Source organism: Gnatocerus cornutus, unplaced genomic scaffold (genome assembly GCF_029298725.1).
Source record: "Gnatocerus cornutus isolate USDA-ARS CGAHR unplaced genomic scaffold, icGnaCorn1.1 ctg00000178.1, whole genome shotgun sequence".
Taxonomy (NCBI): Eukaryota; Metazoa; Arthropoda; class Insecta; order Coleoptera; family Tenebrionidae; genus Gnatocerus; species Gnatocerus cornutus.
The window spans coordinates 30,124-43,789 of NW_028275513.1; the positions used below are offsets into that span (position 1 = coordinate 30,124).

Below are 13,666 nucleotides of genomic sequence, written 5' to 3' on the forward strand. Positions count from 1 at the left end.
ATGAATCAAATGAAAAGAATTAACGTAGGTAGTGGCTTGCTTGCTTGCTTCGACCGAACGACCGACCGTACGTACGAACGTTCGAAAGTCAACTGAAAATTTTCGTCGCGCCAACGGCCGTTTTATAAACTCGATGAGTCATACGGCGACGCCATTGGTGGATTCGTTTTTAACGCGAGGTGGAGCTGCCGTAACTTATAAATAGTCCCGCGGAATGAAATTTTGACGTTAGTTCCATAACGAACTTGGTCGAAGCTACGTCGTTTTGTACGAAGAATTTCCTAATTTTATCAAGATGACCGGTCGTGGTAAAGGTGGCAAAGGATTGGGAAAAGGTGGCGCCAAACGTCATCGCAAAGTTCTACGCGATAACATCCAAGGTATAACGAAACCGGCGATCAGAAGATTGGCTCGTCGTGGTGGTGTGTGAAACGTATTTCCGGTCTCATCTACGAAGAAACCAGAGGTGTGTTGAAGGTCTTCCTCGAGAACGTCATCCGTGACGCCGTAACTTACACCGAACACGCAAAACGTAAGACCGTCACCGCCATGGACGTCGTCTACGCCCTGAAACGTCAAGGTCGTACCCTTTACGGTTTCGGCGGTTAATTTTATCATTTTATGACGTGTATCCGCATCCTCAGAGGAATAACAACAAACCCCCCGCAGGCAAGCAAACAAACAAACAAAAAAAAACGGTTCTTTTCAGAACCACAAAATAAATCAAACGAATTAAATATGTTGCTCAATTGTGTGTTTGTCTTCAAATCGAAATGAAAATCGTACGGAGTGAGTGATCATTTTAATTTGTGATCCAGGCGGCGACTTTGACAATTTTGACAGCAGTTTTAGGTTAGAATGACCATCGTTAAAAGAACGTTTTTGCCACGAAGAGTATATTTGAGGTTATGTCCAATATGGGGTAGAGTTACTCTCCTCAGACGTGACTTGAAACAAAATCTCATAGCAAATAAAACGATTGATTGTAGTATTACGGCTCACCGCTGACGACTGCTGCTGCAAGAAATTATCGAGACGGAGAGCACGTATAGGCGACCGGTGTGTGTGTGTATGTTCTTAACAGATTAATGTGCGAAATGTGAAGAAATTTACGACGAATCGGAATGTTTCTTGAATTAGATAATCAATAAATTATTATAGATAGAGTTGTCGAGTTCGTGCTTTAGTCGGGCATTGAATTTTTCTAAAAATTACGATGAAAAGTCGTAAAAATCATCTTTCTTGGTTGAATGTAATCGAAAATCTTCCGTTCAGTCTACGCTCGTATAATGAATTAATTGATCGGTTTAACTTTAAAATATCTAAAAGACTTTTTAACATGATTCTCATAGGTTGTTGTATTTTGGCGAAAAAATCAATTCGTTCGAGTTGAATTTTTGGCCCTGAGAAGGGCCGATGTGAAGATGGTTTTTATAAAAGTTTTTGTTTTTCGTTCGAGATGACGGCGGCGAAGAATTAAATTTAAGGCTTCTTTTCGGTCTTCTTGGGCAACAACACCGCCTGGATGTTGGGCAAGACACCGCCTTGGGCGATGGTAACGCCGGAAAGGAGCTTGTTTAACTCCTCGTCGTTCCTTATAGCCAATTGAAGATGTCTCGGAATGATACGGGTTTTCTTGTTATCTCTGGCGGCGTTTCCTGCCAATTCGAGAACTTCGGCGGCTAGATATTCCATTACGGCCGCCAAATAAACGGGAGCACCTGCACCCACTCTTTCGGCGTAGTTTCCTTTACGCAGAAGACGATGAATTCTGCCGACGGGAAACTGAAGTCCGGCACGACTGGAACGAGACTTCGCCTTTCCCTTCACTTTACCTCCTTTTCCTCTTCCGGACATGTTGTTATACGATATAAACAGCAAAACACCTACTGCGACTGACACGAAGCGCACTGACAAACGTACGGCTTGAAATAAATGCCGAACGCGGCGAAGGCTAGAAATTTATATGGTCGGTACAGCGCCATCTCGTTAGGGCAATGGTCGAACGACGAACTAAGGCGGAGCGCCTGTTTGTCGCTCGCTCGTTATAAATAGAGGGATTTTAGGTGTGCGGCGTTTTAGATCGAGTATACTCGTCGTAACGTGCACGTCGTGTCTGTCTCGTTTTCTGTTTTTAAACGTTTTTTTAACTCGACGACTAGAAGAGAATGCCACCCAAGACCAGCGGTAAGGCGGCCAAGAAGGCCGGAAAAGCTCAAAAGAACATCTCGAAGAGCGACAAGAAAAAGAAGCGCAGGAGGAAGGAGAGTTACGCCATCTACATTTACAAGGTGTTGAAGCAGGTCCATCCCGATACCGGTATCTCCAGCAAGGCTATGTCTATCATGAACAGTTTCGTGAACGACATCTTCGAACGTATAGCTGCTGAAGCCAGTCGCCTCGCTCATTACAACAAACGTTCGACCATAACCAGCAGGGAGATCCAGACGGCGGTGCGTCTTCTTTTGCCCGGTGAATTGGCGAAGCACGCCGTTTCTGAAGGAACCAAGGCCGTCACCAAATACACCAGTTCAAAATAAATCCTCCTCGAGCAGCTTGGAAGTTGGTTGGAAAAAAAAGAAAAAAAATCGGTTCTTTTCAGAACCACAAATTCAACTCGAACGAATTAAAAATTTTCGTCTTCATACTATATAAGTTCCTGAGAGAAAATATAAATAGTGAAAAATATATTTAAAAAAAGTTTGACATCAGAAATGTTAATAAAAAAAGAAAAGAGTAGAGACAACGGCACGCGGTGTTCCCAAGCGGTCACCCATCCAAGTACTGACCGCGCCCGACGTTGCTTGACTTCGGTGATCGGACGAGAACCGGTAGTTTTCAACGTGGTATGGTCGTTGCCTGGTAAAATTTTCCAAGATGGTACGTTGACGATTTTTTGTGATTGTTCGATCGTTTGGATGTGACATTTTTCGATGGTACACATGTCAGAAAATGTACAAGATTTAAAAGAAGAAAAAAAAAAAATTTTTTTTTGCGAGTCGTTTTTTAGTTTTTTTTTTGCGACAAAATGACGAAAAAAAAAAACTCGTATGAGGCGTTAAATTAAATTGTTCGTTTGACGATCTCAACGAGTCACTTGCGATTAACGTAATTTAAAATTTGAGAACTTACTTACTCACTTGCTTGCTTAGATGGAAATAGCACCCACTTGAAGTAAACGCCGACACGGACCGGAGATGAATAAACTCCGAACGGACGGGGTTAATTCATGAACTGACCGTAGTACGGTCGAAGGTTCGCCGCCGCCGCTACCTGCTTTCTTTCTTAGAACTGATAACAGAGTTGGTTTCTTTGTCTGTTCATTCATCGAAATTCCCACCACTCTGGCCGGGCCGGGCGGGGTGGGTGTGTGTTGTTTCATGATTTGTTCTCTTCTCGATTTATTCTTTTTCCGACGTCGTTCGATTCATAGAGATGTTTTCGTCGAAAGTGTGGTCGCGTTTACATTGCATTAAAATTTAATTTGTTCCAGTGCGACGATGAAACAAGAAAAAAGTTTCAAGTAAGTACGCACGCACGCACACCTACATATTTCATTTTTTAAATCTTTCGACGTTCGTAGTTTCTGCTCGAAATGTCGACTAATAGTAGGGAATGTTTTGTTGATTTGTTTGTTTTTCGTTTTTGAGAAGAACAAATGAAAATTTCGTTGGATTTCTGTCGACCGACGACCGACTGAAAATCCGCCGACATCGACGTAGTTTTATTTAGAGTGTCTGAAAAATGCAAACAATGCAAGATTTCCGTATTTTTGTTGGTTTGTGGTGTTTGGGGAGTTTTTTTTATGATTATAAAATGGTTTCGTCGAGAAAAATTGCTTCTTTCGCAATGAATTGGCAAGAAAAATTAAAAAACTCGTCCGTTCCCGTCGCTGGATGTTCGACGGTGGTCCGTCTGATTTTCCCTTTATTTTCGTAAAATTGACGAGAATTTCGCCGTCAAAACTGTTTTCGGTGATGTTTCGATGATGGGATTTCGTCGTGTGAGGTAATTTTTGAGGAAAAAATGTCGATTTTGCGAAAAAAGTCGTTCGAAAAGTCCGTTCGTCGTACAAATTCGTTTCTCATGGTCGAGTCCGAAATTGACATCGTTTTTTTTCCGACCTGTTCGTCAAGATCGTTTTCAAAAATCAACTCCTACGAAAGGCGAAGGTTTTATCTTCGTTCTTGAAAAAATTCGACCTTCTCGGACGTCATCTTCGACCGTTTGTGAATTTTTTTCCTACACTCTGCAGGTTCGTCGGTCGTCGCTCCGATCCGTGCTGCGTCTCTTTGCGAGGCGATTTTCGAAAAGATCGCACGTACTTTTCGACCGATTCGTTCGTGAAACTTGTAGAGGATGCTTCCAAGTTTGTCTGGTCGAAAGCGGAACTTTCCTGTTATTCGTGGAAAACGCGTAACGTCGGCGTCGAACTTGGATGTCATCTCCTTGTTTCGGAGGGTCTTTGTTCGAGTCGACGTTCGATCGGTCCTTGTTCGCTTTTGGAGGTCGGCTGGTCGTCCGGGAAAACTTGAGGTTATTCAGGAGGCCATCGCCGACCGAATCGCTCATGTTCCCGCACCCGGAGGCGGTGATCTTCGCGTAAAGAGAACGATGCCATCACGCGAAAGCTGTATTCGAGGCCCACTGAATTTTCTAACTCGACGAGAAGGCTCTCGTTTAGTCCGCGGTCCGCGCGTTTTCGAACGCGCCAACACTTTGACTTTGGCGCCCAATTCGTTCTGTAAAGTTCATTCGTTCTTTCACCGAAGAATAAGCCTACCTATAATAAAAAGAAAAAAACGCGCGCGCGATAGACGAAAATATGGCCGACGTAGAAAATCAAGCAGCTTCGACGGTCGCCGGTGCCACTTCCGGCTCCTCACCGGTGAAGAAGGAGAAGAAGCCCAAAAATCCGAGAAGCAAACCTTCTCATCCGCCCACTTCGGAGATGGTCACCAACGCCATCAAAGGCTTGAAGGAACGCGGCGGTTCTTCGTTGCAGGCGATCAAGAAATATGTCGCGGCCAACTACAAAGTCGACGCGGAAAAATTTGCGCCTTTCATCAAGAAGTTTCATCAAGAAGTACCTTAAGGGCGCCGTCGCATCCGGTTCGTTGGTCCAAACCAAAGGAAAAGGAGCTTCCGGTTCGTTCAAGTTGGCTTCTGCCGTCACCGGTGCAGCTAAGGCTCCGTCCGCCACGAAAAAGAGATCTGCCGCTGCGACCGCGTCGTCATCGGCGAAATCCAAGAAGACGGGCGTTGCTAAACGTTCCGTCGCGTCAGCGCCGACGTCCGCCGAAAAAGGATCCGCCTCAAAAGCCGGTAAGAAGGCCGCCCCCGCCGCTTCGGCCAAGTCTAAGAAAACTGCCGCCGAAAAGAAGAGCGTCGCCGTATCGAAGGCTAGAAAGGCTGCGTCCGCTCCCGAAAAGAAAGCCAGCGCCGCCTCCAGATCGCCCGTCAAACCCAAGACGCCATCGAAAGCGAAGAAATCCAACAAGGCCGGTCCAACCAAGAAACCGAAAGCGCCGAAACCGAAAACGGCCAAAGCCGTCACCGTCAAAGCGAAAAAAACCGCTTCACCCAAGAGAAAGAAGTGAAAAGTCGACGACGATGATTTAATTTTTTCAACGACGACGACGTCCTGGTGGTTTCGGGAACGTGCTCCGATCGTATATATCGACGTAGGGGCACCATCGATACAAATAAATGGCCCTTTTCAGGGCCACAATTATTTTCAAGAAACGAACGAAAGATTCGCTTGGACAATGCACATTCTGTTGAGGAGATACATACTTTCATTTGATTTTCTTGTCTATTCATTTGACTGTCGAAACAGTGTTATTACAAAGAATGATAAACTTTATTATATAATAATGTTTCAAATAGTCTCAGTTAAAAGAAAATTTAATGTGAAAGAAAAAAGCAAAAGTTTATCGTTTTATGTAAGTACGAATTTTGTGAATAAATCACATAACCTAACTTTTTTTTTTTTTTTTTTTTTTTTTTCAATCTCAAAAAGTTGCATGCGCGAACGATAAATTTTCAATTCGTTGGAAAATAATTGTGGTTCTGAAAAGAACCGATTTTTTTTTTCTTCTTTTAACACCTTCGAAGATGAAGAATTTGTTAATTCTAGATGGTCGGATCGGATGGATGGATGGATGGATGGAGGAAATTTAAGCCCTCTCGCCACGAATGCGTCTCGCCAATTGGATGTCTTTCGGCATGATGGTGACACGTTTGGCGTGGATGGCGCACAAGTTGGTGTCTTCGAAGAGGCCGACGAGATAAGCCTCGCTGGCTTCTTGAAGTGCCATCACGGCCGAACTTTGGAAACGGAGATCGGTCTTGAAATCTTGGGCGATCTCTCGGACGAGACGTTGGAAAGGCAGCTTGCGGATCAAAAGTTCAGTGCTCTTTTGATAACGACGAATCTCACGAAGGGCGACCGTACCGGGCCTGTAACGGTGAGGTTTCTTGACACCTCCGGTGGCGGGAGCGCTTTTTCTGGCCGCCTTCGTGGCCAACTGTTTTCTAGGTGCCTTGCCACCGGTAGATTTACGAGCCGTCTGTTTAGTTCTCGCCATCTCGGATATCGGATGAATCAAATGAAAAGAATTAACGTAGGTAGTGGCTTGCTTGCTTGCTTCGACCGAACGACCGACCGTACGTACGAACGTTCGAAAGTCAACTGAAAATTTTCGTCGCGCCAACGGCCGTTTTATAAACTCGATGAGTCATACGGCGACGCCATTGGTGGATTCGTTTTTAACGCGAGGTGGAGCTGCCGTAACTTATAAATAGTCCCGCGGAATGAAATTTTGACGTTAGTTCCATAACGAACTTGGTCGAAGCTACGTCGTTTTGTACGAAGAATTTCCTAATTTTATCAAGATGACCGGTCGTGGTAAAGGTGGCAAAGGATTGGGAAAAGGTGGCGCCAAACGTCATCGCAAAGTTCTACGCGATAACATCCAAGGTATAACGAAACCGGCGATCAGAAGATTGGCTCGTCGTGGTGGTGTGAAACGTATTTCCGGTCTCATCTACGAAGAAACCAGAGGTGTGTTGAAGGTCTTCCTCGAGAACGTCATCCGTGACGCCGTAACTTACACCGAACACGCAAAACGTAAGACCGTCACCGCCATGGACGTCGTCTACGCCCTGAAACGTCAAGGTCGTACCCTTTACGGTTTCGGCGGTTAATTTTATCATTTTATGACGTGTATCCGCATCCTCAGAGGAATAACAACAAACCCCCCGCAGGCAAGCAAACAAACAAACAAAAAAAAACGGTTCTTTTCAGAACCACAAAATAAATCAAACGAATTAAATATGTTGCTCAATTGTGTGTTTGTCTTCAAATCGAAATGAAAATCGTACGGAGTGAGTGATCATTTTAATTTGTGATCCAGGCGGCGACTTTGACAATTTTGACAGCAGTTTTAGGTTAGAATGACCATCGTTAAAAGAACGTTTTTGCCACGAAGAGTATATTTGAGGTTATGTCCAATATGGGGTAGAGTTACTCTCCTCAGACGTGACTTGAAACAAAATCTCATAGCAAATAAAACGATTGATTGTAGTATTACGGCTCACCGCTGACGACTGCTGCTGCAAGAAATTATCGAGACGGAGAGCACGTATAGGCGACCGGTGTGTGTGTGTATGTTCTTAACAGATTAATGTGCGAAATGTGAAGAAATTTACGACGAATCGGAATGTTTCTTGAATTAGATAATCAATAAATTATTATAGATAGAGTTGTCGAGTTCGTGCTTTAGTCGGGCATTGAATTTTTCTAAAAATTACGATGAAAAGTCGTAAAAATCATCTTTCTTGGTTGAATGTAATCGAAAATCTTCCGTTCAGTCTACGCTCGTATAATGAATTAATTGATCGGTTTAACTTTAAAATATCTAAAAGACTTTTTAACATGATTCTCATAGGTTGTTGTATTTTGGCGAAAAAATCAATTCGTTCGAGTTGAATTTTTGGCCCTGAGAAGGGCCGATGTGAAGATGGTTTTTATAAAAGTTTTTGTTTTTCGTTCGAGATGACGGCGGCGAAGAATTAAATTTAAGGCTTCTTTTCGGTCTTCTTGGGCAACAACACCGCCTGGATGTTGGGCAAGACACCGCCTTGGGCGATGGTAACGCCGGAAAGGAGCTTGTTTAACTCCTCGTCGTTCCTTATAGCCAATTGAAGATGTCTCGGAATGATACGGGTTTTCTTGTTATCTCTGGCGGCGTTTCCTGCCAATTCGAGAACTTCGGCGGCTAGATATTCCATTACGGCCGCCAAATAAACGGGAGCACCTGCACCCACTCTTTCGGCGTAGTTTCCTTTACGCAGAAGACGATGAATTCTGCCGACGGGAAACTGAAGTCCGGCACGACTGGAACGAGACTTCGCCTTTCCCTTCACTTTACCTCCTTTTCCTCTTCCGGACATGTTGTTATACGATATAAACAGCAAAACACCTACTGCGACTGACACGAAGCGCACTGACAAACGTACGGCTTGAAATAAATGCCGAACGCGGCGAAGGCTAGAAATTTATATGGTCGGTACAGCGCCATCTCGTTAGGGCAATGGTCGAACGACGAACTAAGGCGGAGCGCCTGTTTGTCGCTCGCTCGTTATAAATAGAGGGATTTTAGGTGTGCGGCGTTTTAGATCGAGTATACTCGTCGTAACGTGCACGTCGTGTCTGTCTCGTTTTCTGTTTTTAAACGTTTTTTTAACTCGACGACTAGAAGAGAATGCCACCCAAGACCAGCGGTAAGGCGGCCAAGAAGGCCGGAAAAGCTCAAAAGAACATCTCGAAGAGCGACAAGAAAAAGAAGCGCAGGAGGAAGGAGAGTTACGCCATCTACATTTACAAGGTGTTGAAGCAGGTCCATCCCGATACCGGTATCTCCAGCAAGGCTATGTCTATCATGAACAGTTTCGTGAACGACATCTTCGAACGTATAGCTGCTGAAGCCAGTCGCCTCGCTCATTACAACAAACGTTCGACCATAACCAGCAGGGAGATCCAGACGGCGGTGCGTCTTCTTTTGCCCGGTGAATTGGCGAAGCACGCCGTTTCTGAAGGAACCAAGGCCGTCACCAAATACACCAGTTCAAAATAAATCCTCCTCGAGCAGCTTGGAAGTTGGTTGGAAAAAAAAGAAAAAAAATCGGTTCTTTTCAGAACCACAAATTCAACTCGAACGAATTAAAAATTTTCGTCTTCATACTATATAAGTTCCTGAGAGAAAATATAAATAGTGAAAAATATATTTAAAAAAAGTTTGACATCAGAAATGTTAATAAAAAAAGAAAAGAGTAGAGACAACGGCACGCGGTGTTCCCAAGCGGTCACCCATCCAAGTACTGACCGCGCCCGACGTTGCTTGACTTCGGTGATCGGACGAGAACCGGTAGTTTTCAACGTGGTATGGTCGTTGCCTGGTAAAATTTTCCAAGATGGTACGTTGACGATTTTTTGTGATTGTTCGATCGTTTGGATGTGACATTTTTCGATGGTACACATGTCAGAAAATGTACAAGATTTAAAAGAAGAAAAAAAAAAAATTTTTTTTTGCGAGTCGTTTTTTAGTTTTTTTTTTGCGACAAAATGACGAAAAAAAAAAACTCGTATGAGGCGTTAAATTAAATTGTTCGTTTGACGATCTCAACGAGTCACTTGCGATTAACGTAATTTAAAATTTGAGAACTTACTTACTCACTTGCTTGCTTAGATGGAAATAGCACCCACTTGAAGTAAACGCCGACACGGACCGGAGATGAATAAACTCCGAACGGACGGGGTTAATTCATGAACTGACCGTAGTACGGTCGAAGGTTCGCCGCCGCCGCTACCTGCTTTCTTTCTTAGAACTGATAACAGAGTTGGTTTCTTTGTCTGTTCATTCATCGAAATTCCCACCACTCTGGCCGGGCCGGGCGGGGTGGGTGTGTGTTGTTTCATGATTTGTTCTCTTCTCGATTTATTCTTTTTCCGACGTCGTTCGATTCATAGAGATGTTTTCGTCGAAAGTGTGGTCGCGTTTACATTGCATTAAAATTTAATTTGTTCCAGTGCGACGATGAAACAAGAAAAAAGTTTCAAGTAAGTACGCACGCACGCACACCTACATATTTCATTTTTTAAATCTTTCGACGTTCGTAGTTTCTGCTCGAAATGTCGACTAATAGTAGGGAATGTTTTGTTGATTTGTTTGTTTTTCGTTTTTGAGAAGAACAAATGAAAATTTCGTTGGATTTCTGTCGACCGACGACCGACTGAAAATCCGCCGACATCGACGTAGTTTTATTTAGAGTGTCTGAAAAATGCAAACAATGCAAGATTTCCGTATTTTTGTTGGTTTGTGGTGTTTGGGGAGTTTTTTTTATGATTATAAAATGGTTTCGTCGAGAAAAATTGCTTCTTTCGCAATGAATTGGCAAGAAAAATTAAAAAACTCGTCCGTTCCCGTCGCTGGATGTTCGACGGTGGTCCGTCTGATTTTCCCTTTATTTTCGTAAAATTGACGAGAATTTCGCCGTCAAAACTGTTTTCGGTGATGTTTCGATGATGGGATTTCGTCGTGTGAGGTAATTTTTGAGGAAAAAATGTCGATTTTGCGAAAAAAGTCGTTCGAAAAGTCCGTTCGTCGTACAAATTCGTTTCTCATGGTCGAGTCCGAAATTGACATCGTTTTTTTTCCGACCTGTTCGTCAAGATCGTTTTCAAAAATCAACTCCTACGAAAGGCGAAGGTTTTATCTTCGTTCTTGAAAAAATTCGACCTTCTCGGACGTCATCTTCGACCGTTTGTGAATTTTTTTCCTACACTCTGCAGGTTCGTCGGTCGTCGCTCCGATCCGTGCTGCGTCTCTTTGCGAGGCGATTTTCGAAAAGATCGCACGTACTTTTCGACCGATTCGTTCGTGAAACTTGTAGAGGATGCTTCCAAGTTTGTCTGGTCGAAAGCGGAACTTTCCTGTTATTCGTGGAAAACGCGTAACGTCGGCGTCGAACTTGGATGTCATCTCCTTGTTTCGGAGGGTCTTTGTTCGAGTCGACGTTCGATCGGTCCTTGTTCGCTTTTGGAGGTCGGCTGGTCGTCCGGGAAAACTTGAGGTTATTCAGGAGGCCATCGCCGACCGAATCGCTCATGTTCCCGCACCCGGAGGCGGTGATCTTCGCGTAAAGAGAACGATGCCATCACGCGAAAGCTGTATTCGAGGCCCACTGAATTTTCTAACTCGACGAGAAGGCTCTCGTTTAGTCCGCGGTCCGCGCGTTTTCGAACGCGCCAACACTTTGACTTTGGCGCCCAATTCGTTCTGTAAAGTTCATTCGTTCTTTCACCGAAGAATAAGCCTACCTATAATAAAAAGAAAAAAACGCGCGCGCGATAGACGAAAATATGGCCGACGTAGATAAATCAAGCAGCTTCGACGGTCGCCGGTGCCACTTCCGGCTCCTCACCGGTGAAGAAGGAGAAGAAGCCCAAAAATCCGAGAAGCAAACCTTCTCATCCGCCCACTTCGGAGATGGTCACCAACGCCATCAAAGGCTTGAAGGAACGCGGCGGTTCTTCGTTGCAGGCGATCAAGAAATATGTCGCGGCCAACTACAAAGTCGACGCGGAAAAATTTGCGCCTTTCATCAAGAAGTACCTTAAGGGCGCCGTCGCATCCGGTTCGTTGGTCCAAACCAAAGGAAAAGGAGCTTCCGGTTCGTTCAAGTTGGCTTCTGCCGTCACCGGTGCAGCTAAGGCTCCGTCCGCCACGAAAAAGAGATCTGCCGCTGCGACCGCGTCGTCATCGGCGAAATCCAAGAAGACGGGCGTTGCTAAACGTTCCGTCGCGTCAGCGCCGACGTCCGCCGAAAAAGGATCCGCCTCAAAAGCCGGTAAGAAGGCCGCCCCCGCCGCTTCGGCCAAGTCTAAGAAAACTGCCGCCGAAAAGAAGAGCGTCGCCGTATCGAAGGCTAGAAAGGCTGCGTCCGCTCCCGAAAAGAAAGCCAGCGCCGCCTCCAGATCGCCCGTCAAACCCAAGACGCCATCGAAAGCGAAGAAATCCAACAAGGCCGGTCCAACCAAGAAACCGAAAGCGCCGAAACCGAAAACGGCCAAAGCCGTCACCGTCAAAGCGAAAAAAACCGCTTCACCCAAGAGAAAGAAGTGAAAAGTCGACGACGATGATTTAATTTTTTCAACGACGACGACGTCCTGGTGGTTTCGGGAACGTGCTCCGATCGTATATATCGACGTAGGGGCACCATCGATACAAATAAATGGCCCTTTTCAGGGCCACAATTATTTTCAAGAAACGAACGAAAGATTCGCTTGGACAATGCACATTCTGTTGAGGAGATACATACTTTCATTTGATTTTCTTGTCTATTCATTTGACTGTCGAAACAGTGTTATTACAAAGAATGATAAACTTTATTATATAATAATGTTTCAAATAGTCTCAGTTAAAAGAAAATTTAATGTGAAAGAAAAAAGCAAAAGTTTATCGTTTTATGTAAGTACGAATTTTGTGAATAAATCACATAACCTAACTTTTTTTTTTTTTTTTTTTTTTTTTCAATCTCAAAAAGTTGCATGCGCGAACGATAAATTTTCAATTCGTTGGAAAATAATTGTGGTTCTGAAAAGAACCGATTTTTTTTTTCTTCTTTTAACACCTTCGAAGATGAAGAATTTGTTAATTCTAGATGGTCGGATCGGATGGATGGATGGATGGATGGAGGAAATTTAAGCCCTCTCGCCACGAATGCGTCTCGCCAATTGGATGTCTTTCGGCATGATGGTGACACGTTTGGCGTGGATGGCGCACAAGTTGGTGTCTTCGAAGAGGCCGACGAGATAAGCCTCGCTGGCTTCTTGAAGTGCCATCACGGCCGAACTTTGGAAACGGAGATCGGTCTTGAAATCTTGGGCGATCTCTCGGACGAGACGTTGGAAAGGCAGCTTGCGGATCAAAAGTTCAGTGCTCTTTTGATAACGACGAATCTCACGAAGGGCGACCGTACCGGGCCTGTAACGGTGAGGTTTCTTGACACCTCCGGTGGCGGGAGCGCTTTTTCTGGCCGCCTTCGTGGCCAACTGTTTTCTAGGTGCCTTGCCACCGGTAGATTTACGAGCCGTCTGTTTAGTTCTCGCCATCTCGGATATCGGATGAATCAAATGAAAAGAATTAACGTAGGTAGTGGCTTGCTTGCTTGCTTCGACCGAACGACCGACCGTACGTACGAACGTTCGAAAGTCAACTGAAAATTTTCGTCGCGCCAACGGCCGTTTTATAAACTCGATGAGTCATACGGCGACGCCATTGGTGGATTCGTTTTTAACGCGAGGTGGAGCTGCCGTAACTTATAAATAGTCCCGCGGAATGAAATTTTGACGTTAGTTCCATAACGAACTTGGTCGAAGCTACGTCGTTTTGTACGAAGAATTTCCTAATTTTATCAAGATGACCGGTCGTGGTAAAGGTGGCAAAGGATTGGGAAAAGGTGGCGCCAAACGTCATCGCAAAGTTCTACGCGATAACATCCAAGGTATAACGAAACCGGCGATCAGAAGATTGGCTCGTCGTGGTGGTGTGAAACGTATTTCCGGTCTCATCTACGAAGAAACCAGAGGTGTGTTGAAGGT

General features: G+C 44.6%; 2 non-coding genes across 2 annotated transcripts; both read right to left on the reverse strand.

Annotated features, from left to right (window-relative positions):
• Positions 1-2,740: 2,740 nt before the first annotated feature.
• On the reverse strand, positions 2,741-2,860 carry LOC148165835 (5S ribosomal RNA). Its single transcript, XR_015771143.1, has one exon. It is a non-coding gene; the product is annotated as a 5S ribosomal RNA (ribosomal RNA).
• A 6,480-nt stretch (positions 2,861-9,340) lies between these two features.
• LOC148165836 (5S ribosomal RNA) lies at positions 9,341-9,460 on the reverse strand. Its single transcript, XR_015771135.1, has one exon. It is a non-coding gene; the product is annotated as a 5S ribosomal RNA (ribosomal RNA).
• Between the last annotated feature and the right edge of the window lie 4,206 nt (positions 9,461-13,666).